This window comes from Vipera ursinii, assembly GCF_947247035.1.
Source record: "Vipera ursinii genome assembly, chromosome: 8".
NCBI lineage: Eukaryota > Metazoa > Chordata > Lepidosauria > Squamata > Viperidae > Vipera > Vipera ursinii.
In genome coordinates, this window is record NC_139519.1 from 5,315,735 (window position 1) to 5,339,725 (window position 23,991).

Below are 23,991 nucleotides of genomic sequence, written 5' to 3' on the forward strand. Positions count from 1 at the left end.
GGGTATCATCAGCATGATGCTGCTGCACCCCACTGAGGGATGACCTCCCTCAAAACTTCATATAGATGTTGAAAAGGTGAAAGTCTTGATCCCTGAAGTGCCCATATTGCAGATGACCTGACCTCTCCTGCTCCACCAAAACCATCTGGAACTGGCAATGGTGGAAGGAAGAGAACTACTGAAAAACAATGTCTCCCACTCACAATCCTGAACATTCGTCCAGAAGAGAAACATGGTTGATGGTATTGAAAGTCACTGAGAAGTCCAGAAAGGCCAAAATGGTTACACTACTCCATCCCAAGTTCTCCAAGTGTAACCAATGCCATTTCACTGCTATGTCCCACTCTGAAATCAGACTGAAAAGGGTCTGGATAATTTGCTTCAACCTGGTCCCTCTGTTCACCAACCACTCTCTCAACAATCTTCTCCAAAAAGATTGGAAACCTGATTAATGCTGTCTGTTGGGACTAAGGATGGCTTCTTGAGACAACAGGTGGTTTCACCCTCATCTACAAAGAGGCATTAAAAATCCTCAGATCAACCACTTACCCACTCCCAGGAGGTCTTAACCAACCAGGAAGGGCAAGGGTCACCAATTTACTAAGACCGTGTCCAGTTCCTCAAGTGCAACTGACTCAAACATATACCAGATAATAGGACTTAGTTAGGACCTGCCCAGCTAAGGTCCAGCTCTGAGGACAGATGCTCTATCTGAAAGATGGAATATTCCTCACAGCCATCCAGGAAAGCCTCTCCCACCTACCCCACACCCAAGAGATACCTAATCACCCAAAATAGGGCTGCTGGTCAATTATCTGCATGTGCAAAAAGGGAGGAGAAGTCATTACACTTTCCTGTCCCTATTGCCAGAATATGATTTCTAAGGAAAGGCTCTTACTTGCCATCTTTGGCTTGGCTCTTTGTCTGCCTCCAACAGCATTCTAAGTATCTCTAATGCAGAAGAGTTATCTAGAAGGTTTATGTATATGTATACCTGAATATGTGCTATCTCAATAAATGCTAAAGAGAAAACGTGCAAATTAATATATCTGATGCTTGCCTGGAGCCTCTTCCTACCTGTGGCAACATGAGAATCCATCTTTGTGGCACTTGCATCTGAAACAATGAGCTGTGTTCCAAGTGGACCCAAGGAGATGCTTCGACCCATCATATATGTCAACACATTTGTTAGGCGTGACCAGTTTATCTAAGAAAAAAGAATTAAAGAATTGAAAGTTGAACTGGCAGCAGAATCCAAACCGCCAAGCTCTACCGAGAAGCCTGCTGCTAGAGTTGGAGACCGCTACTACCAGAAATCTACTATTGCATAAATGTGACAGGTATATAAATTTGCTGCATTTGCCAAATACCGTTATATTTTACTGATTGGTTAGATTTGTAAGGACCCCTGATGATCAAATGACTTCTGCATTAATACAGGTGTTTCCTGGACCCCTTTAATGAAAACCTGGGTTGTAAAAATTAAGCCGAAAACATTTCTCCTGGCATCCCTAAAACCTGGCAAGCAGTACAGTGAAGTTTTGTCCAGAGGTATAAAGAGTTTGGTTACCATCTATTAACTTAGCTTCAAAGGAACCCAGAAAACATGCTCCTTGACATGTAGCCAGCACAAAAGAGAAGACGATCAGGCTGAAGAAGACTTTCTGAGAAAGGGAAAAAAGAGAGAAAAAAATAAGCCATGGGAGACCTTACTGATCGTTTCAAAAACTGGATGTGCAAAGTCTATCTAATGTCCTCCCCGATAATGTGATGATCTTCATGAACTTTGGGGAAAGCCCTCTAGGTTAAGTTTGCAATCTTGTGCAAGTGTGCACTAGGATCACTGTTGCACAACTGGGTCAACCTGGAAGATCTCCCTTTGTGCCAGCTGCACACAATCCAGGATACCCGAATATCTCAGCCATTTGTTCCCTAGAGGTCCTCACCATGGAATATCTCTCAGGCCTTCTCCCCTCCAGAGGCAACAGGATTGACCCCGGACAGATGGAGGAAAAGGTGTCTCAGCCCCACCTCAGCTTCTGTGCCTTCTCCTGCCTTTTCCCACCCGTGATGCTTTCTGGAGGAAAAATGACAATCCTGTCCCTGCATTTCTCAGTTGCCGTGTCCCTCAAACCCAAAAGTGCATTTCTGTATTTATCTATCTGTCGTTAATCTTTCTAAATAGATAGAAAATAAACTCTGTTTGGACACTTTCCCCAAAATTAGACAATCAACATCTAATTTAAACTTGTCCCGCTCACCCCAAAATGCAATTTATTGGTTTTGCAATGAATTCCTCTTGTCCTAACTTTCTTTGGGAGTTCTAAAGAGACATCTGATGGCATTTAATTTCTTTCTCTATTTTTATTTTTGTTTTATCTAAATAATGCACAGAATGAACCTCTTATTATTTTCCCCACAGTTACAAACTTGCAGGATGGTTTGGCTGCAGGAGAGACCCAAAGGGGCCGTTTCATTCCTCCAGCAGCCATTCTCTTCTTAGGTCTGAGTCAAATCAATCTCTGGTTGCAAAAGAAGAACGAATAATTTTACTTACCATTTTGGCTTGGGGGAAAACCCAAGAGACTTTTGGTAGGGAGGAATTACCAGGAGTAGCAGTTCTGTCTGAGGTCAGCAAGGAATCTGCTCCTCCAATTTATAGGAAAATGAAGACAGCCCCTTGTGCACTTTTTTAAAAAAAACAGTGAAAGTTTTGTCAGAATATCCACTTCCAGAAGGAAAACATTTGCTTTCCAAATAGTTTCATGTTTGTTTTGTAGATGTGATAAAGAGAAAGTATGTCATCAGCTTCAGAACTACGTGACTAGAAAAAGACCAAGTTATAGAGAGATTGAAAATCTCCCGCAGAATGTGAGATGTTGAAATAGCTGGAGGTGCGTCCCCCTACTCACCTTCCCCCAAGATGCCTCCTACGTATTTTAAGGATTGTAGACCACAGGGAAATTAACTGTCCTACTCTAAGAAGTGGGACTTACACTCACTCTTTCCCAGCGACTTGCAAACTAAAAGCAGGTATTTTTAGAGCTTTAGGAATGTCCTCTGAGTCTTCTCTTCATAAGGCTCTCCCTGCATGCTTTTTGTCTGCCCATTCAAATCTTCAAGAAGGCATTTGACAGAGTAAGACTTGTTTTTTCCCCTGCATTAGTCCTGCCCACTTGCCTTCTGGCTCTGCTTGAGGGGAGGTTCATACTCTCCCATGGACCTCTTGTAGGAGATGCTTCTGGTGAAGGTGCGCAGAGCTGCATTTCTCCAGATCTGGGTCTTTGCTGAGACATGATGTGCACTTTCCAGGAATTCCAATGCTCCAAAGTGGTTGGTGGTCCAGAGCAGTAAGTGGCTTCCATAATTTTCTATTTCCGTCTTCTGCAGATCTTTGAATTGGCCGCAAATGATGCTGTAAACCACTTCTAGGGGATAAGATCCCTTTTCTTCTCAAGAAATGTGCATCCACATATTTTTGTTTTGTTTTATTTTAAAGAGCAGGGATACTTGATTGAACCATGCACGGCTTTATTCCTTTGGCTAGTCGCCAGTCCTATGCCATGTTCTTTTGTTTCAAAAGCTTAAATAGCCTGTTCATTCATCTTGTCTGGCTATTTTGCCTGGTTCTCTGCACAATGCAATTTACCCAGTCCACTTTTCTGGGGTACATCTTTCAGAAGAACTTGTGCATATTGAGTCACATATCAATGATGCTTTTTAAACTTTACTTCACATCTTTTCTGCATCCTATAGTTTGCCTAATTTGCTCACTTATAAGATTGGTTTGGCATGATCTGTTTTTAACAAACCCGTGCTGGCTACCTGATTCTGTAATAGCTTTGTTCCCTGTGCCATCCATCTGGTAAACTCGCAAGATTTGTTTTTCTCGCCATGCACATGTATACATAAACCCGAACTAGAGTGTTGTTTCTCTGTGTCACATAATATATGTGGGTATATGCATAATTCTGTATTTATTTATTGATTTGTCTTTGTCATATTTATGTAGTTGCATACAGGAAGTGGTGACCCTTTGAGAGCTGAATGCAACGAAATTTCATTTTAATGTATGCCGATTAGTGTACATTCAAAGCGACAATAAATTTATTATTCTATTCTATACTATTGTTCGCTTCTAGTTGTTCACAGTTTTGCTTTTTGATTATCTTTTCCTGGATAAGGTGTTTTCTGGGCCAGTTAGGAGACCTTTAACTGAAACCTTGATTGTAGAAATTCAGCCAGCAAGATTTTTCCTGGCATTACTAGATCTTTGCGAGCAGCATGGATGAATAAGGTGCTTGCTTACCATCTTTAAGCTCAGTTTGCAATCTTGTGCAAGTGTGCATTTCAACTCTATTACACAAAGGGTCAACCTAGAACATCTCCCTCCAGAATACTTGAATATCTCAGCTGGGGGGAAAACTCTCTTTTGATGTCATTGGGACTGACCCGGCTACAGATGGAGAGAGATTTGCCTTACTCCCACATTGGTGGTATCTGCCACTTTTTCATGCCTTCTCCCACTCATGCTGCTTTGTGGAGGGAAAAGGGACAATCCTGACTCTATTCCTGAGCTGATATGTCCCCCATATCAAAAAATGTGTTTCGGCATTTGTGCATCTACTGTTAATCCTTCTAAACAGCTAGAAAGTAAACAAAATGCAGGAATCCTTGCCCACATAGTACACCAGGAACGTTTGGATGTTACATTCATCCCACATAGTACAAAATGTAATTAATTGGTTATGTGATCCCCTCCCCCCCTCTTTTTTCTCTTCTGGAGTCCTAAAGTAACATCTTAGAGCACTCGACCTTCATTTCTTTCTGTATTTCTATCTTTATTTTATCTAAATGATGCACAGAATGAGCCTCTCTGCTCCACAGATCTTTCTTCTCCTTTTTTCTTCTCCAGACTTTTTTATTTTTCTGACTTATCTTTCCCTCTTTCCTCCTACCATTTTGTCTTAGTTTAAGATAACTTAGTTTAATAGCAACTTCTCTTCCCGCGATGTAACCCTGCTTCCTCTGTGGCCGCCATCTTGGAAGGCTTTTGATTACCTATTAAATATATTGTGCAAGATTGCCCACAATGTGTGTTCTCTGGTTGCCTAAAGATGTGTGGACTTCAACTCAACTTCAATGCAGGTGGTGGGCCTCACCACTTCACCTAAGAAAGAAGAGTCCAGGTGAGCCTGCAGCTGGGCCCAAATCATCAATCTGTACCAAGAAATCTGCCACTAAGGTGGGAGGCCTCTTTCAGGAAACAACGATTGGACATATAAATAAATACATAAATTCTCCTGCAACATACTATTTCATTTTACGTATCTATTGGATTGACAAGGACCCCTCGTTATCAAATTACTTCTGCATTAATACAAAAGATTCATTTTCTGGGCCAGTTAGGAGAACTTTGATTGAAACCTCGATTGCAGAAATTAAGCCAGCAATATTTCCCCTGGCATTGCTACATCTTTGCGAGCAGCGTGGACGAATAAGGAGCTTGCTTATCATCTTTAAGCTCAGTTGTAAAGGGATCAGAAAAGCATGCTCCTTGACATGTAGCCAGCATGAAAGAGAGATGGTAAGGCTGAAGAAGACTCTCTGAGAAAAGAATAAAAGAAAAAAAGATTCTGCCTTTAAGGCAGGAGACAGGGACGCATACAGAGAGGCCAGGGCAAATCTCAGAAGAGGCATTAGGATGGCAAAACAACAATACAAACAAAAGGTGGAGAACCACTTAGTGAATAACAATCCGAAGCAAGTATGGCAGGGACTGCAGCACTTAACCAACTATAAGGGCAGCACGAGGAGCATGGTAAACACTGATGCCTCGTTGGCTGAGGAGCTGAATATCTTCTTCGCCTGCTACGAGGTTAAAAGACCAGACCCCGTAGCCTTTGCTGGCCGGCCTTCTGACTCTCTGCCACTCACCCTGTGTGAACACCAAGTGAGAGCTGTATTGAAGGCTGTGAATCCCAGCAAAGCTGCAGGCCCAGATGGGGTGCTGGGGATAGTGGTCAGGAATTGTGCCGATCAATTAGCAGGGGTCCTGACAAGGATTTTTAACATCTCCTTGCAAACGGCATGTGTACCATCGTGCTTGAAGGCAGCTACCATTGTCCCAGTCCCCAGGAAAACTGCAGTTGAGTGCCTGAATGACTACAGACCTATTGCATTAACGTCTGTAGTCATGAAATGCTTCGAAAGATTGGTTCTCCAACATCTTAGGACATGCCTCCCACTGGACTTTGATAAACATCAATTTGCCTACAGGGGAAATAGGTCGACAGACGATGCCATAGCTACTGCTTTACACTCTGTAGCAAGTCATCTCGAGAGACCTGGAAGTTATGTCAGGATGCTTTTTGTTGACTACAGCTCGGCTTTTAACACCATTTTGCCGAGCATTCTCATCGAGAAGCTGACTGACTTGAAATTCTCCCCCGCCATCTGCGATTGGATTCAAGACTTTCTTAGGGATCGGTTACAAACAGTGAGGGTCGGGTTTGCTTTGTCCACCCCCCTGAAGCTTTGCACCGGCATGCCACAGGGCTGTGTGCTTAGCCCCTACCTGTACTCTTTATACACTTATGATTGTGTATCATCTGACCCATCCACTGCGATAATCAAGTTCGCAGATGATACAACTGTGGTGGGTATGAGACAGCATATAGGGCAGAGGTACAAAAACTATCCATATGGTGTAGTAACAACAACTTGCACCTAAGCATCGGCAAGACGAAAGAGATGGTGTTAGACTTCCAGAGAAAAAAGGAGGAACCTGCCCCACTTTACATCGGGGAGGACTGTGTAGAGAGAGTTTCCTCTTTTAAATTTCTGGGAGTCTACCTCTGTGAAGATCTGACCTGGAAAGTTAACACCACCCAGGTGGCTAGAAAGGCCCAACAGAGGCTCCACTTTCTTAGGGTCTTGCGGAAGAACAGGGTAGAACAACGGCTAATGACCCTCTTTTACCAGTCTACTATAGAGAGCGTCCTCTCGTATGGTATTGTGTTCTGGTATGCTGGTCTGACAGCCGCGGATAGGAAAGTATTACAGAGGGTAGTGAGCACAGCACAAGACATTGTGGGCTGTCCCCTGACACCACTGGATGATCTCACCAGGGCCCGCTGCCTTGGAAGAGTGAGGAAGATTCTCAGGGATGACTCACACCCTGGACGGTATCTCTTTACTCTCCTACCATCCGGTAGGAGATACAGGAATATAGCCAGCCGTACCAACAGGCTGAAAAATGGCTTTTATCCGTGGGCTGTTGGGCTTTTAAATGGGACATAATCTCTGTGAACTTATGCAGAATTGACTTGGGAGGCCGGTGTGTGGTGTAGTTGGTTCACATGGTGTGGTGGGATGGAGGGTTTGTTGTCACTGTGTGTTGGGGGGGTGAGAGCACGGGGGGAAGGCTCAGCTAATCTCAATGTACACATGTTGTACAAAGGTTTATTATTATCAGAGAACTTAGCAGTTGTTTGAGAAACTGGCTGTTCAAAGTCTTTCTAATGTCCTCTTTCATAATATGAGGTTGTTCATGAACTTTGGAAAAACGCCTCTAGTTAAGTTTGCAATCTTGTGCAAGTGTGCATTTGAACTCTTATTACACAACAGGGTCAACCTAGAACATCTCCCTCCAGAATACTTGAATATTTCAGCTTGGGAGAAAACTCTCTTTTGAGAGTTCATCCCACATAATACAAAATGTAATTAATTGGTTATGTGATTTTTTTTTTCTCCTTTGTCTCTTCTGCAGTCCTAAAGTAACATCTTATGGCAGACATGTCAAACACAAGGCCCGGGGCCCGTATCCGGCCTGCGAAGTGGTTTCATGAGGCCCACGAAGCCATCCTGGAAACAGTGAGGGAACGGCCCCCACTGCCTTGGCCCTGGCCCAGAGACCCTCCTTCTGCCAGAGACCCTCAGACCTGTCCCACTCCTGCCCAGGCCCCCATAGGCACCCTTGTTGCGAACGATGTAGAGCTGGCCACGCCCACCCAGCAGGCCATACGCACTCTACCCACGCCCACCCGGTAGGCCACGCCCCCCCTGGCCATACCCCCCCGCCCCCCCGAGGGCAATCGCAATGCTGATGCGGCCCTCAATGAAATTGAGTTTGACACCCCTGTCTTATGGCATTCAACCTTCATCTCTTTCTATATTTCTGTCTTTATTTATCTAAATCATGTACAGAATGAACCTCTTATTATTTTCCCCACAGTTACAACCCTGAGGGGTGGGTCGGCTGCAGGAGAGTGACTGTCCCAAAGGGGCCATTTCAGTCCTCCAGCCACTCTCGTCTCCCCTCCAAGTCAAACTGAGCTCTGGCTGTGAATAACGAACAAACCATCGTACTTACCGTCTTGGCTTTGAAGCTCTTGGAAAGGAGGAAGGCCAAGAAGCAGCATCTCTCTCTGACGTAGGCAAGGAATCTGCTCCTCCAACTTATGCAAAAACCAAGAGCGCCCCTTGTGCACCTTAACCAAGAATTCTGTGTGAAAGTTGTGCCAAAATATCCACTTCCAGAAGGAAAACCTTGGCTACACAAATAGTTGAAAAACAATGATATAAAGATTGTCACAGTGATTGTTAGATGTTTTTGTGCCAGCCATGGCAGTTCCTTAAAAGGTCACCAGATGGGAGCAAGGAGGCACCTTTGCTCCCACTGGTGGGTCAGGGGCCTCCAGCCCCTGCAGCCCCATTGGAGAGAGTTAATGGCCCTCCGGCCCCCTCACTCTCATTGGTAAGGGAGGGGCCGGGAACCCCCATAAAAACCTCTGCACAGGGGCTGCTCTTTGGCTCTTGATCTAGCTCCCTTTGGGACTGATCCACGGGCTCAATCCAGGCATGGATGACTCCATGCCAGGGAACTCTTTTCTCTGCTTTATATTTTAAATAAAGCTTCACCTGATTGTATCTCTGCGTGCTGCCTTTTGCTTAGAAGCGCCTCAACGAACCATGGGCCTTGTGTGCACTTTCACAGTGATGAAGGAAGGAAAATATTGCTAAAGCTGGGTGCAACCACAAAGCTGCCCCAGATCACTTAGATAAAGGGAAAATTTTATGAATAGGAAGGGCAATCCCACAAGCTGTGCCCATTTCACTTGATTTCTTTTCATTGATATTTGCATGAAATCAGGGTGGGGCCAGCAGCAATGGGGCCCCCAGCAACCAATGATGAGCCCACCCTTCAGAGCAACCTTCAATGGGGACCCAGAGAAACTGATTTTCTTCCTCAACCAAGTATACTCTCATTTGAATCGCTGGGGTCATCTCTACCTGGACCCAGGTGCTATGGTAGATGTGATTGCATCCAGCCTAGAGGGAGAAGAATGCAAATGGTTGAACAATTTATATAACGAGCAGGCCCCTGAGTTGGGGGACCCCCACCTTCTCCTCCTGGGGCTGAGGGAAGGATTTGAGGACCCATCCATTGCCCTCAAAGTGGAAGAACAAATCCATAAGATAAAGGAAGCTGAACGGCTTGCCCTAGAGTATGTGCGGGAGTTTTGAAAGATGGCTGGTCGGATAGAAAGATGGCCTGAGCAATCCATAATTCATCATTTTTAGAGAAGGGTTAGATGACCACATTTCTAAGGCATGTATCTACCGAGCTCTGCCTGACCAGCTGCATGAATTGTACCAGACAGTGGTGAAATTAGATGTTCAGCTCGCCCGCTATAAGAAGTCTCTCCTCCCTGAAGCCGAATCAAGGTCAGAACAACCCAAATGGCAATCACCCCCATGTAAATCTCCAGCTATTGTGATGGCTGAAATACCCAGGCCACCTGTAGGCATTTAAGTGTTTCCGATGAGGACAGCAGGGTCATTGAGCAGCAAAATGCCCAGTCCCCTTCCCCTGACAGCAGAACAGACCAGGACCAGCAGTGAGAAAGAGATCTGCACAGCACCTAATGGGAGAGAAATCCAACTGGATGATGCAGGAACCTGTTGCCCAGGTCACTTCCCCCACACAGGGGGACAGCGGAACTCAGGCTGGATCCACCCCTGTTCTACCCTCTTTCAACAGCGACGATGAAGGAGAGAATGACCCAATGGTGAGCCGACACATCCCACTTTCTCGCTACCTACCAAGCTCATAATCCCTAAGTCGGGTACGCAGATAGATTTAAAGGTGCTAATTGATTCTGGATGCTACCAATGCATTATTAGCTTGCCATTTGCCATGAAACTGGGCATACAAGCAAAACTGTTCTCTAAACCTGTGAGGTTCGAGAAATCTGATGGCTCCCTGATAGGAGGGACTTTAGTCACGCAATTAACGGAGCCCCTGTGCCTAGAAATAGGTGAGCACTGGGAATTTATTCGCTTCCTGGTGGCTCCAAAAATGACTGAGGCTGTGATTCTAGGATTAGCCTGCTTGGACAAATGGAAACTGTTTATCTGATGGGAGAAAGGATTGAGAACTGTGAGCCCATAGGGCCCGATCCCCCCCATTGATTCAACAGATGTTACAGGGGATTTTAGCCCACCCACTGAGTGAGTGCACATGGCTACCTCACGGCCACCAGGCGAGCCGCTCATCCCCCAGTGAGTACCGGGACCTAGCGGAGGCATTTAGTGAGAAAGAATGTGATACCTTGCCTCCTCACTGGCCCAATGATTGTTCCATTGAACTGTTGCCAGGGGCCAAACTTCCACGACCAAGAATGTACGTTATGTCCCCCCTTGAAATGGAGTAGATGCAGCGATATGTGGATACAAACCTACCAAGGGGATTCATTGAACGGGCCAAGTCTACTGTGGGAGCCCCTGTGTTGTTCAAAGAAAAAAATGATGGGTCTCTTCATCTCTGCATAGACTATAAGGGCCTAAATGCTGTGAGTGTGGAAAATAAATACCATCTCCCACTCCTGAAAGACTTACTAACCTACCTGGCAAAGGAGAGTATCTTCACCAAGTTAGACCTGAGAGAAGCATATTACCGGATGAGAATAAAGGTAGACTATGGTAGACTATGATTGTTTGTACTTTTATACCTTGTATTTAGCTCTGGGAAGTCGGGGAGGGGGGAGGGGGAGGGAGGGAGGTGTTGGGGAGGGTTGGGAAGAGGGGAGGGGGTTGGGAGGGGTTTTGTTTTGTTAAAAATAAAATGTACTGTAAAACTTTTCAATAAAAAAAGAGAATAAAGGAGGGGGATGAAAAACGGCCTTCAACTGCCCCTTGGGGAGCTACCAATTCAAAGTCATGTCATTTGGACTGCAGGGGGCTCCAGCCATATTTATGCAGTTGATTAATGAGGTCCTACATGAACTGTTGTGGCCCCGACCCCCGTGCCTGTCCTAAACAAGGAAGAGGACTCTGAGGATGATGGGGAGGAACTGGCAAGGCCTCCTTCTCCGGGGCCCTCCTCTCTGGCAAGGCCTCCGTCTCCATCTGAAGGCCGAGAGGAGCAGCCTGGGAGTAGCCAGGCTGGGAGCCAGGCTGGGACAGAGCTCAAGCAGCTGCAGCAAATACAGTCTAGTGAAGATGACTCATGGCTAGACTCTCGAGAAAGACACAGGGCCAAGCGTTTGCAGCAACGTAGGATGAGTAGGAGGGCCAGGGAGTAGCTGAGTCATTGAGCCACACCTCATAAGGTACAAAATGGGGTGTGGCTGCTCTCAGATCTTTGTGATGAACAATTTAATTCAACACTGCTTCTGGTCACGTCTGTCAGATTTCTCTACCTGTGTGAACCCTGGTCGGGATTTTGTGACTATGCTTCTTCATCTCTGATTTTGGCTTGTTTGCCTGGATTTTCTTGGACTTACTTGTTGGCAGTTATCTCATGTCAGCAAACGTTTGAGATAACTAGCTTATTTTTGGCTGACTGTGGGTAGCTTGTTGCCAAGACTTTATCGGACAGCAATTATATTGTGGTATAAAGACTTAACCCTTTTGATTAGTATCTGCTTGTCTGTTTGTTTGTAATAATAATAAATAATATAATAAACCTTTATTGTCAAAGTACAACATGTGTACATTGAAATTAGCTGAGCCTCCCCACCATGCTCTCTCCCCCCAACACACAGTGACAACAAACATCCTACCACACCATGTGTAGGGAGGGGGAACAGAACATGAACATTTATACAAAGGGGTTCTGGTGTATCTTGATGACATTCTGATATACAGCACGAATATGACTGATCACATAAGACTGGTCAGAGAAGTGTTAAAGAAACTATTGAATACCAAACTTTATGTCAAATTGTTGAAATGTGAATTTCACCAAATCCAATTAATTATCTTGGCTATAGAATTTCCAACAAGGTCATAATAATGGACCCAGCCAAAGTGAAAACAATAATTGAATGGCAGCCCTCCAAAACTCACAAACAGCTCCAGAGCTTCCTAGGGTTTGCCAACTTCTACCATCAATTTATTCCCTCTTTTGTCGAGATTGCTCTACCTCTTACAGAACTACTCAAAATGGGCAAGGGAGGGGGAAAACGGCGACCTGGCCAACTGCTAGCATGGACTATGAGTTGTCAGAAAGCTTTTGAGAATTTAAAAAGACTATTTGCAGCTGAACCGGTCCTAAAGCACCCCTGCCCAAGGGAGCCCTTTGTAATTCAGGTAGACGCCATCGATGTAGCAGTTGGAGCAGTGTTATTGCAAAAGAAGAAAAATGGGGTCCTGCAACCTTGTGCTTACACTTCTAAGAAATTTACTGAAAGCGAGAGCAGATGGACAATCTAAGAGAAGGAGGCCTTTGCTATTAGGTGGGAGCTATTAAACTGGCGGCACTACTTAGAAGGGAGCAAGGTGCCTTTTGAAATCTGGACAGTTCACAAAAATTTAGAAGAACTAAAAACTCCCCGCAAATTGTCCCCAAAACAAGTACGATGGGCACAGTACTTCAACCGTTTTAACTTTACTTTAAAGTACATACTGGGAAGAAAAAGCTTCCTAGCTGATGTGCTATCCTGACTGAGGCAATACAAAAGTGAACGCAAAGAGGTCTACGAGGCAATTATCCCCAGTTCACAACCTGCAGCACAACTCACAACTCGCAGAACCCCTAATCCTGATGACCTAGGAGTGAAGAAGTTAAAACAAGAGCTTGTTACCGATCAATGGTTCAAAGATAATCAAACCTCCCTAACATGCAGGGATGGTTTGGCATACATGGGAAAAAAATTGTATCTACCGGAAACCCTCTGTCTCAATGCTCTCAGACACAACCATGATGTGAAACTGGCTGGACACTTCGGATATTTAAAAACTCTACACCTCATCCGCCGGCAATTTTGGTGGCCGGGGCTAAAACGAGATGTGGAAAACTATGTCAAGAGTTGTACCGTATGTGCCACTATGAAAAGAATTCCAGGGAAAAACCCTAGGCTACTGCAGTTGGTAGCCAACCCTTCTCAACCATGGGAAGAAATAGCTATGGACTTTATTGTAGACCTACCCAACAGTAGAAGAAATACTGTCATCTGGACTGCGATAGATCTGTTTTCGAAGCCAGCTCACTTTATCAGCTGTAAAGGACTCCCATCTACACAACAACTGACTAAATTGTTCCTGAAAAATATCTACCAACTGCATGGTGCCCCTAAGCAAATAGTTTCAGATAGAGGGGTGCAATTCACAGCAAAATTTTGGATGAATTTCCTTAAATTAATTGGATCATCTCAAGGCTTATCATCTGCTTTTTATCCAGCTACCAATGGGGCTGCAGAATCCGCTAACAAAATGGTGGAGCAATACCTCAGATGCTATGTTTCCTACCAACAGACTAACTGGACTGACCTCCTCCCTTTCGCCGAGGTGGTCTACAATAATTCTGTTCACAGCAGCACTGGCTACATGCCTTTCAGAGTAGCCACAAGAAAAGAGTTCAGCCTGATGCCTAACTATCCTCAGTTGCCCTCTGCTTCCAAGACACTTGATCAAATTGAAACTCCCCAGACTTTTGGGAAAAATTCACCCGATGTTCCATTGTAGCTTACTGAAACCTTTTCGAGCCTCCACTTTAAGACCTCCCCCTAAGAAAGCACCTGGACCCCTCATAGTAGTGGGTCAGACCCATTATGAAGTGCAACGTATTCTTGACTCTAGAATCTTTAAGGGAAAATTGCAGTACCTAGTATAATGGAAGGGATACCCATTGTCTGAAGCCCTTTGGGTGAAATCTAGCAATGTGAAAGCTGACAGACTTATCAAAAAGTTTTATGAGAAACACCCCAACAAATCAAAAGCCAGCTCCTAACTTGTGTTTGTTTATATTACAAGATCTGTGCTTTTTGTAAGGGGGGGGGCGGATGTCAATGCTGCAAACATTGACATGTCTTTGCCCTGACAATATAAGAGACAGCCTGTTACTTTAACTGCTTCACTTTGAATCCCTGAGGGTGGGGGGGACGTCAAGCAGATGTTTTGAGAAGATAAGAAAAGCCTGCGTGCAGAATGGGTAGTGAAACTTCATATGTAAAACTAATTGGATAATGTGATTTATGACATGTAGATAAGGGCGGGAATTGTGTATGTTACGATGGGTTTCGGGGGAGGAGATTTCAGATTCTGGCATCCCTCCCATGAGTGTCGATGTTTCGTTTTATTATTAAGACTTTTTAGATAAACAATGCCTGGATTTTGTTTGAACTGTCTCATTTATCGGAACCATGACATAGGGCTCATTAAGTGGAGGGACCATGGGCTTTCCCTACCACTCCAACAAACAAACAAACATCACTAACCATGGGAAAATATGCATTAAATACTCCCCATAAAGAGGGCAGGAACTGGGACTAGGACTGAGGAGATGGGTTTTGACAAGACAATCCAACCAAGAGGTTTAGCCATCTATCAAAACTGACCCTGTCTTGCAGTGAGTTAAATGAGCCGGGTGCGACCTCTTGAGAGACCCCTGTCACCATTTCCACAGCTTCTTCCCACCAGGCCCCCCTGACAGTTCTCTCCCTGCTTTTCATTCTTCCTACCAGAAGGTCCTGCAAGGGAGAATCCAGAGCCCTGTGTAGCCTTCACCCGTGGCCATCCCATCCCTTTGCAATGTGAGTTCCTTCTCCAGGTTGATCCTGCTTAGCTCCAGACTATGGGCTTCAAAGAGCATCAAAGATTATATGCTTATCTGAGGGATATATTCAGTTTTATTTACAAATGAGCTATCTATTATGCTCCCTCTATGTCACAGGTGGAGAACTAACTAGCCCCTTTATGACTTGTGGACTTCAACTCCCAGAATTCCTGAGCTGGGCGTCAATCCAAAAGATTCATATTCAAATTTTCTGTCTTTAACACAGTAGTTATTTAATAAAACGAAAAGAGGAGAAAAATATTGAGATGAGGGATTTATTCAGGTTCATTTAAACAGAAAAGACTTATTCAAGTTCATCCATGTGAAGAGATGAGAATCCAAGCTTATGACTAGTGTGCTATGGCAAGTATATTCTATGCTACAGCAGTCATCACACAAAGGTGATCATATTGACATGTTTCTGGATTTGCCACTGTTCTGCATCCCTCGCGTTCGGCATCACCACTAAATCTTTGATGGGGAAAAAGGGATGGGGGGAGGAGGAAGAAGAAGAGGTTATGGTCAGTCAAAGGTGGCCTTCATTGGCAAGTACCTCTAAGGACCTCTGCCACCTTAGAACTGGCAGAGAATTATTCAGTCTTCCTGGGGGAAAGGTTGATTCATCCATGGTCTGATTTGATTCTAAACACCCAGGTCTTGGACATTCTCCTTTGCCTAGAGAAATCTCAAGGGTGGGACAAGTAGGAATTGGTTTTGAATGTCCCTGTGTTTTGTTGGAGACATGCAAGCACGACCAGCAGGGTGGACAAAGTGTCAGTCTAGGTCAGTGGTGGGATTCAAATATGTGAACCACCGGTTCTCTGTGCGGATGCCGCTTCCGGAAGTCCATTCTGGACCTGGGCAACAGAAAATTAGCTACTGGTTCTGCCGAACTGGTGCAAACCGGCTGAATCCCACCACTGGCCTGAGTGTTCCCCAGTCCTGATTGGCCAGGAGAAAGGGAGGAAAGCAGGGAGAGATTCTGCTCCTTGCCTGCCTCAGTTTCTCTACTCCCTTCTGCACCCAACCATCCTGGGTCTCCCCGTAATATTGCTTGCTCAGCATTGGAAAGATAACGATTGTACGCTGCCCAGAGTGACCTTGAGGTAAAATCTGAAGCCTATAAATTTTGTGAGTGCATAAATAAATAAATCAAATTGATATTTAAGAGAGACAAACATCTACCTCAACTTCCCAGACAATAAGGGTCAGTTGTGTCTCCATCATCGCCAAAAGATCTGCCCAGCTCGTGTCTACCTATAAGGACAACTGAGCAAATTTATCTTCCCAGCAAAACCTGACATGGTCCCCCACCTCCCCCTTGCTCAGGAGGGATCTATAGGGCTTCTGGTTCGATCTCTACAAATGCAATAAGCGCAGAGAGGCAATTGGACTTTTCTATCACCACAAGGCATGTCCTAATATGCCCTCTTATTTCTGCTTGGTAGGCCTCACTTGGTGTCTTCTTCAAGCAGTGTTCTAGGTATCTCTAATACAGAAGACCCACGTAGAACGTTTATCCATCCAGGAATATGTGCTATCTTAAAAAACGCTTCTGGTTTATCTTAGGGGAACACGTCAGAAAATTATGATATCTGATGATTGCGTGGAACCTTTTCTTACTTTTCACAACACTCCATTCCATCTTGACGGCACTCACAACTGAAGCAATGAGCTGTTTTCCAGGTGGACCCAATGAGATGCGTTTTCCGATCATATTTATCAACACATGTCCTTTGCAGTATTCTTTCACCTAAGAAAAAAAAGTCAAGTTGAACTTGCAACTGCACTCAAATTGTCAAACTATACTGAGCAACCTTCTCGTAGAGTTGGAGACAACTTTCAGAAATCTACTAATGGAGAGGAACAGGCAGTCCTTGACTTACAACAATTTGTTTAGTGACAATTCAAAGTTATAGCAGCACTGAATGAAGTGACCTCTGACTGTTTTTCACACATGACTGTTGCAGCATCCCCAAAGTCACATAATCAAAATTCGGATGCTTGGCAACTGACTCGCGTTTATGACGGTCGCAGTGTCCTGGTGATTCCCTTTTGTGACCTTCTGACAAACAAGGTCAGTGGAGAAGCCAGATTCATTTAACGACCATGTCATTAACTTAACAGCTGCAGGGATTCACTTAACAACTGTGGCAAGAAAGGTCGTAAGATGGGGCAAAATTCTCTTAACAATTGTCTCACTTAGCAACTGAAATTTTGGGCTTAATTGTGGTTCTTATGTTGAGGACTTCCTGTATATAAATTCTCTGCAATTGCTACATACCATTTTATTTTATTTTATTTTATTTTTATATTTATTTATTTATTATATTATTTTATTTTATTTCATTTTTTATTTCATCTTATTTTTTATTTTATTTCATTTCATCTAATTATTTTATTTTATTATTTTAATGTTATTTTATTATCTTATTTTATTATTTATTTTATTTTACTTGCTTTGAAATGATGATCAAATGACTGGCCCAGTCAAGAGACTGTTGACTGAAAATTGGGTCAACATTTAATCAACATTTCTCCTGGTGTTATTAGACATTTAGAAGCAGTACAAGGATTTGTTCAGAGGAATAAAGAGTTAATTTACCATCTTCAGTTAGAGAAAACTGCCCAATGCACTTTTGTCCTTGGCATGTAGCCAGCATGAGAGAGAAGATGATCAGACTGAAGAAAACTTTCTGGAAAATAAGAAAATAAGAAAATTTAAACCACCAGAGAACTTAGTAGTTGTTTGAGCAACTGACTGTTTAAAGTTTTACAAATGTCCCGTGTGATCATAAAATGTTGTTCATGAACTTTAGGAAAAGGCCTTGGGTTAAGTTTACAATCTTGTGCAAGTGTGCATTCGGATGTCTGTTGCACAACTGGGTCAACCTGGAAGATCTCCCTCCCCTCTTTGTGCCAGCTGCACACAATCCAGGAAACCCGAATATCTCAGCCATTTGTTCATCTCCCTAGAAGTCCTCAGCGTGAAATGTCTTTCAGTCCTTTCCCCCTGCAGAGGCAAAACTCTCCATTGATATTATTGGGATTGACACACACAAACACACACTCTTTCTCTCTCTCTCTCTCACACACACACAGAGAGATGGAGGGAGATGTGCCCTACCCTCACCTCAGTTTGTGCCCCTTTTCATGCCTCCTCCCACCCATGATGCTCTGGGGCGAAAAAGTGGCAATCCTAACTCTGTATTCCTGAGTTGATATGTGGCCCACACAATAGTTATTATTTTGGGGCATTTGTTTATCTCAGCTAATCCCACTAAATAGCTAGAAAACAAACACATGCAAGAATCCTTGCCCATATAGTACACCAGGAAATTTTGGACATTGCAGCCATCCCGCACATCTTCATATATTTCTGTCTTTATTTAATACTTATAATGTGCAGAACCATCCCCTTATTATTTTAACCTTAGCTACGACTCTGGGTTCGGCTGCGGAAGAGTGACTGTCCCAATGGGGCCACCTCATTCCTCCAGCCCTTCTTTTCTCACGTCCAAGTTAAATTGAGTTCTGATCCTGAATTTTTTAAAAAGGCATTTTACTTACCATCTTGGCTTTGGGGAAGACCCAGGAAAGTCTTGGTGGGGAGGAAGGAGAAGGAGCAGCACCTGTCTCTCTCAGGTCGGCTCCTCCAATTTAAACGAAAACCAAGACCGCCCCTTGTGCACATAAAAAAAAATTCTGGGTGAAAGTTGTGCCAAAAAATCCACTGCCAGAAGGAAAATATTTGCTTCCTGAGTAGTTTGTTTGTTTTGTAGATGTGATGAAAGGAAAGTATTTCATCAGCTTCAGATCAACAGGGCCAGAAAAAGATCAAACTATGGAGAGACTGAACATCTCCAGCAGAATGTGAGAAGTTGAAACAGCCAGATGTGCAGCCTCCTCCTCAGTTTCCCACAAAATACCCCCTGCCCATCTTGAGTACCCAGGAGTGTAGACCACCAGGCATCTGACTGTCCTGCTGTAAGAAGTGGGACTTACTCTCACTCTTCCCAGGAACTCCCAGGCCAGAATCAGGCATTTTAGAGCATTTAAATGGCTTTCCCTGCAGGAGTGGTGTTATGTATTGGGCTTGTGGTGTACACTACGTGCGTTGCTGGAGGAGCTAACGGCTCTCCAGCATCCCAGACAGGCTGTCTCCAGTCCTGCAATTGGTCAGCCCCAGGTGGGAAGCATGGGTTCAAACCTATTGGCTGCCGCCTAGGGGCTAGGCTATATATTGTGGCTGGTTGCGGCCCTAGCTTCAGCACGGTTCCATCAAGAATAAAAGAATGAGTTATTCTACACTCAGCCTCGTGTCTTCCTTCCTGCAACTAAGAGCCCACAACATAATAGTGGCGACGAAGGTGGGATTCTGCCTCACCGTTTAGAGCTGAAGTCAACGAGGGGTCGGCAACACTCACTGGAGGGAAGAGGCATTTCCCCACCCCTCTATAGGCCGGCTAGTAAGCAACACTAGCGGCCTCACACTCGGTGGACGCAAACCCTGAGCCCAGAAGCAGGATCCGAAGATCGCATGAAGCTGAAGAATGCCGAAAGTCGGCAAATTAAGAGAGTTTGATGTAAAGCATCCAGAAGAATGGCCGTCTTACCTCTTGCAAGTAGAGAACTATCTGAGAGCAGAGGAAGGCCTGAAGGCCGCCACGTTGCTTTGCGTGTGCGGGCCAGCAACTTTCGACCTAGCAGAGAATCTTTTTGCACCGATGCCCAGCGAAGCAGTAGTATATGCAGACCTTAAGAAGAAACTAACCAGGCACTTCCAGCCCAAGATGTCGGAGATGGCGTGGCAATTCAAATTTGATCAAAGAGTGCAACTACCCAGGGAGACAGCTTCGGAGTTCATTGCGGGCCTAAGACAGGCCGCACGCCTTTGCAAGTTCTCAAACTTCGAAGAACAACTAAGAGACTGGCTTGTCTGTGGCCTTCATAACAGAACGCTCCAGCAGAGACTGTTTGCTAGACCCAACTTAACAATCTCCAAGGCACAGGACGAGGTGATGGCCAACGAAGCAGCCAGGAGTGCAGTGCAGACAGTTCAGCCCACCAAATCATCTAAAGTCGAAGAATCAGTCTATCTAGAGGTCACCAAAGCCACTGGAGAATCGTCAGAAGATGAAGAACCTGAGATCGACAGACTTCAGAGACAATCCAATGCTCAAAACCGTAACAACCACCAGCGAGAAGACGCTTACAAGGCAGTTTTCTTCCCTATATATAAAGGGTGTGGAGGCAACCATCTTCGTGCCAAATGCAGATTTTGCTCAGCCACGTGTAGACCTTGCAGGAGAACGGGCCACATTGCGGTGGTTTGCAGAGCCCGCCAGAGAGACTGGCCACCCAAACACCAGTCAGAGGAACCGACAAGGAGAGGTACTGGGGCCCAGGGTCCAGTTAGTGTGGGGTTCTTCAGAAGCCGGAGAAGCACTGGGGCCCTCAAGCCTAAACTTAAGCTCTTGGTAGAGCTACAAGGAGTTCCATGTAAGATGGAATTGGACTCCGGCTCTGATTTTAAAAATATTGTAAGTAGCCCCAAACCTTGCCATGTGGATTGCATACAAATATTATATAATCGGTAAATAAAGGTAGAACATATGTTAAATATACATCAAATGATAATATGCTTCCCTACAAAGTCAATTCTTGCTCAATGACAGACCAAGGAGTTAACTAGGAAAGGCAAGAGGAAAATCTAGAAGAGGTCTGTGCAACTTGTAGAAAGGAAAGGCACCTGATCTCTTTTGCTTTTAAACAGCAGGAATAGTTGATTGAACCACGCATGGCTTTATTCCTGCAGCCTTTTGCTAAAGTCTGCAGTCCTATGCCAGGTTCTTTTGTGTCATAAGCTCAAACAGTCTGCTTGTCTGGCTATTTTGCCTAGTTTCCTGTACAATGTGATTTGCACAGTCCATTTTTTTTCAGGAGAGTGCCTTTGATATACAGGTAATTCCCCCAGGTACGAACATTTATTTGGTGAGTTTTCACACAAACAAAGTCATTCAGAAAGGGTGCTTACATTAGAAGTTCAAAATTGCAACCAAAAAGAGGTCCTTGTAACCATGTGACCTGCTTTAAGGCTCTGCCGCAGCAGCGGCCATTTTAACTCTGTGACTGGCCTGGGCCTTTGGGGCCTAGGAGAAGCCGGAAGGGTTTTGTTTTTCTGTCTCTGGCCAAACGAGAGCCATTCAGGGGCCGGTTTGTTTTGGCTTTTCCTGCAATTTGCTACTGGGAGTGCTATGGTGGAATCACTTCTGTAAGTATTTTAAAATATATATTTTGTTACTTTATACTGCTTGCAAATAAACAGTTTGCAAGCACTTTGGGAACTGCTGTGCTTTTTAAGTTCTCTACTTTGCAAACTATTGTATTTGCAAACTATTGAGCTTTTGTTTTGGAGATTAGCATATATTACTGTAGTTTGTAGGTTTTAAATTTAAATTGCCACCAGAGCCTGTGGGTGCCCCATCACTGGAAGCTTGAAGCCTAAAGATTATTATTGTAAGACACAAAAGAAAAAAAAATACAAAATGTTTAAATAAAATAAAGCACTACATTGATGGTAAATCACAGCCTTGTGTTTCAAAATTTTATGATAAAGGAACTCTTGATTTCAGATATTTCATATATTAAATTATAATCTATAAAAATTCCAAATACATTTCTTTTTTAAATTCCTTAGCAGAAACTAATGGCTTTTGCTGAGGGATAGGAAAAATATGTAATATTCCTTGTAAGAATATTGAACTGCATTTTATTTTTTTTAACATTTTATTGGAAGAATATAAAATACAAGGAATACACTGAGAACTTTAAGTATTACAATCAAATCAGGAATTAAAAAAAAACCAGTCAAGATAATAGAAATTAATTAAACTCATACTAATAAAATAATAATAATAATAATAATAATAATAATAATAATAATAATAATAATAATAATAATAATAATAATATAACAATGAACACCCATTTTTCCTTGCTTCCTGTTTATTTTGGCTTTTAGGCTGACTCTTCTCCAAGCCTGAAGAGGTGTGGACCGTCTGAGAACCTTTGGAAGCAGAAGAGTCACACTGTTCACCTGGCTGCTGTGGAAGAAGTTCAGGAAGCACAACCTTTGGGTCTTCGTGCATAGTCAGAAGTTCAGCAGGCATCTTACCCTGGGGCTGATTTTGCAGGGCTTGCAGAACAGGAGGGAATATTTTTGTTTTAGGAGCATCCGTTGCCACCTTTACAGAGATGTCTTTGCAAGGTCTGGTTCTTGGCTGCCTTTTTGCCCTGGTCTTAGATGGCATTGGATGCTGAGTTTTCTTCCCCTCCTTGGATTTTTTCCCTGGAGGCTCTTCTTCAGTCCCAGGGGTTTTTCTTTTCCCTTTGCCTTTTGATGATGGATGGAACTGACTAACTGGAAGGGATAGAAGGAAAAAAAACTGTTCAGTGTCAGGAAACTCAGTCCGGAGCCCCTGCTACACATTCAAGTCATCTTTTAGGCCTGACAAATGAGATCCTCCATGTTCTTCCCAGAAAGGAGGTGATCCAAGGCCCTACTCCTACTCCTATGAACCCAGCTCTCTGAAAGTGAAAGAAAAGGAAAAGAAAAGAAAAAAGGAAAAGAAAAGAAAAGATGTCTGGAGGATACCAACCAGCCCAAAACATTTGCCCTGGTCTGGAGAGGCCTGTGGGACCTCAATCTCCATAATGGCATCTGATGGGTGTCCAGGAGCTTGGCCCACTGAAAGAAAGAAGTCAAGAGGTGATTCTTCTAGCAAACATGCCGTACCCTCTTTCTCCCAGCTAGGGATTCTTTTCTTAAATCTTCACCACCCTTGAAGTCCAGGAAGGATAAGAAAGGTCAGTACCTGCAGGTAATACCTGGTATAAAGTATGGTTAGCACTCGCCTTCCAACCCAGGAAGGAGATGAGGAATGTCCTCCAAATCATAGTGTAAAAATGAAGAAGGAGCCAAAGGTGATCCCTCAAACGCGTGATCCCTCAATCCTTGGCTGATCCAAGGATCCTGGAAGATGGAAGGTCTGGGCCTTCTGTGATTCTTCTTCTGGGGCTCTAACCTCTGAAAGTCAACAAGAGAAACTGAGCGGACTCTGTACTAGCAAAGCTGATCCTGCCTTGGTGGCTCAATCTGCCTGTGACTCCTATCAAGTTGTCCTTCAGAGCTCTACGGAAGCGGATGAAGATGCAGAAGAGGATGGAGATAGCTCTTCACTGAATCCTGTGTATACCAGGCAACTGGTCCTGTTTCATAAATTAATTCAAGAAACCTATGTTAAAGCATCTTGGTCTTCAAGAAACATCTCTTACCCTAGCTCTAACCTATCTTAAAGAGCTCCAGGAGTGGTGGCACAGGTATCGTTTATCTGTGGCTAGGTCTAATCTATGGCATTCTGGGGATGAGAGATTAAGTTCCAAGGTTGCACAAGTAGCCCTCACCATGGACGGTTTGGAGACACAAAACTCCTGGAGGTACAACAGTTTGGAGGCTGGAGTTGCCTGGGATCAGCCAAACAGGCAGATGGGGAAGAGGAGGCTGGATCCACAGGTTGCTCAGAACTGGCGTTGCCATTCCAGAGAGGTTAGGAAGATTGCTTCCTAGAGCAGATAAGGGTATGAGTATTGGGCAACTGTGAGTCAGAAGGTTCAGATTTTCTGGGGTCTCTGTGTTATGCAGCTGATCTGTAAAACACACATAAAAAGAAGAACAGAAGTCAGAAACCATTTAATCTGTTTCTGTCAGAGAACATCTGTGATTCTTTTTGGGATCTAGGTCCTGATCAAGAAATGTCAGGGAGGGGCTAAACACCTATTACTCCCTCAGCATCCAATAAAAAATGGTCAGTAAGGCTGGAATCATTTAAAAGTGTTTACTCCTGTCCCTACGGTAACCCTGGACATTC

The 23,991-nt window shown here is 44.1% G+C and overlaps 1 long non-coding RNA gene across 2 annotated transcripts in view; it reads right to left on the minus strand.

The window, feature by feature from the left end:
* Nucleotides 1–18,712, minus strand: part of LOC310643790 — a 64,228-nt gene extending 45,516 nt beyond the window's left edge. Inside the window, exons 1-4 of one of the 2 annotated variants that reach the window (XR_014493157.1) lie at nucleotides 18,632–18,712; nucleotides 17,667–17,757; nucleotides 16,685–16,814; nucleotides 15,341–15,532 (exon numbers count right to left, since the gene is read on the minus strand). This is a non-coding gene — a long non-coding RNA (uncharacterized lncRNA). Of the gene's footprint in view, nucleotides 1–15,340; nucleotides 15,533–16,684; nucleotides 16,815–17,666; nucleotides 17,758–18,631 lie in introns of those variants that run through there. The other variant, XR_014493156.1, reaches the window with a different exon arrangement.
* Nucleotides 18,713–23,991: the final 5,279 nt, after the last annotated feature.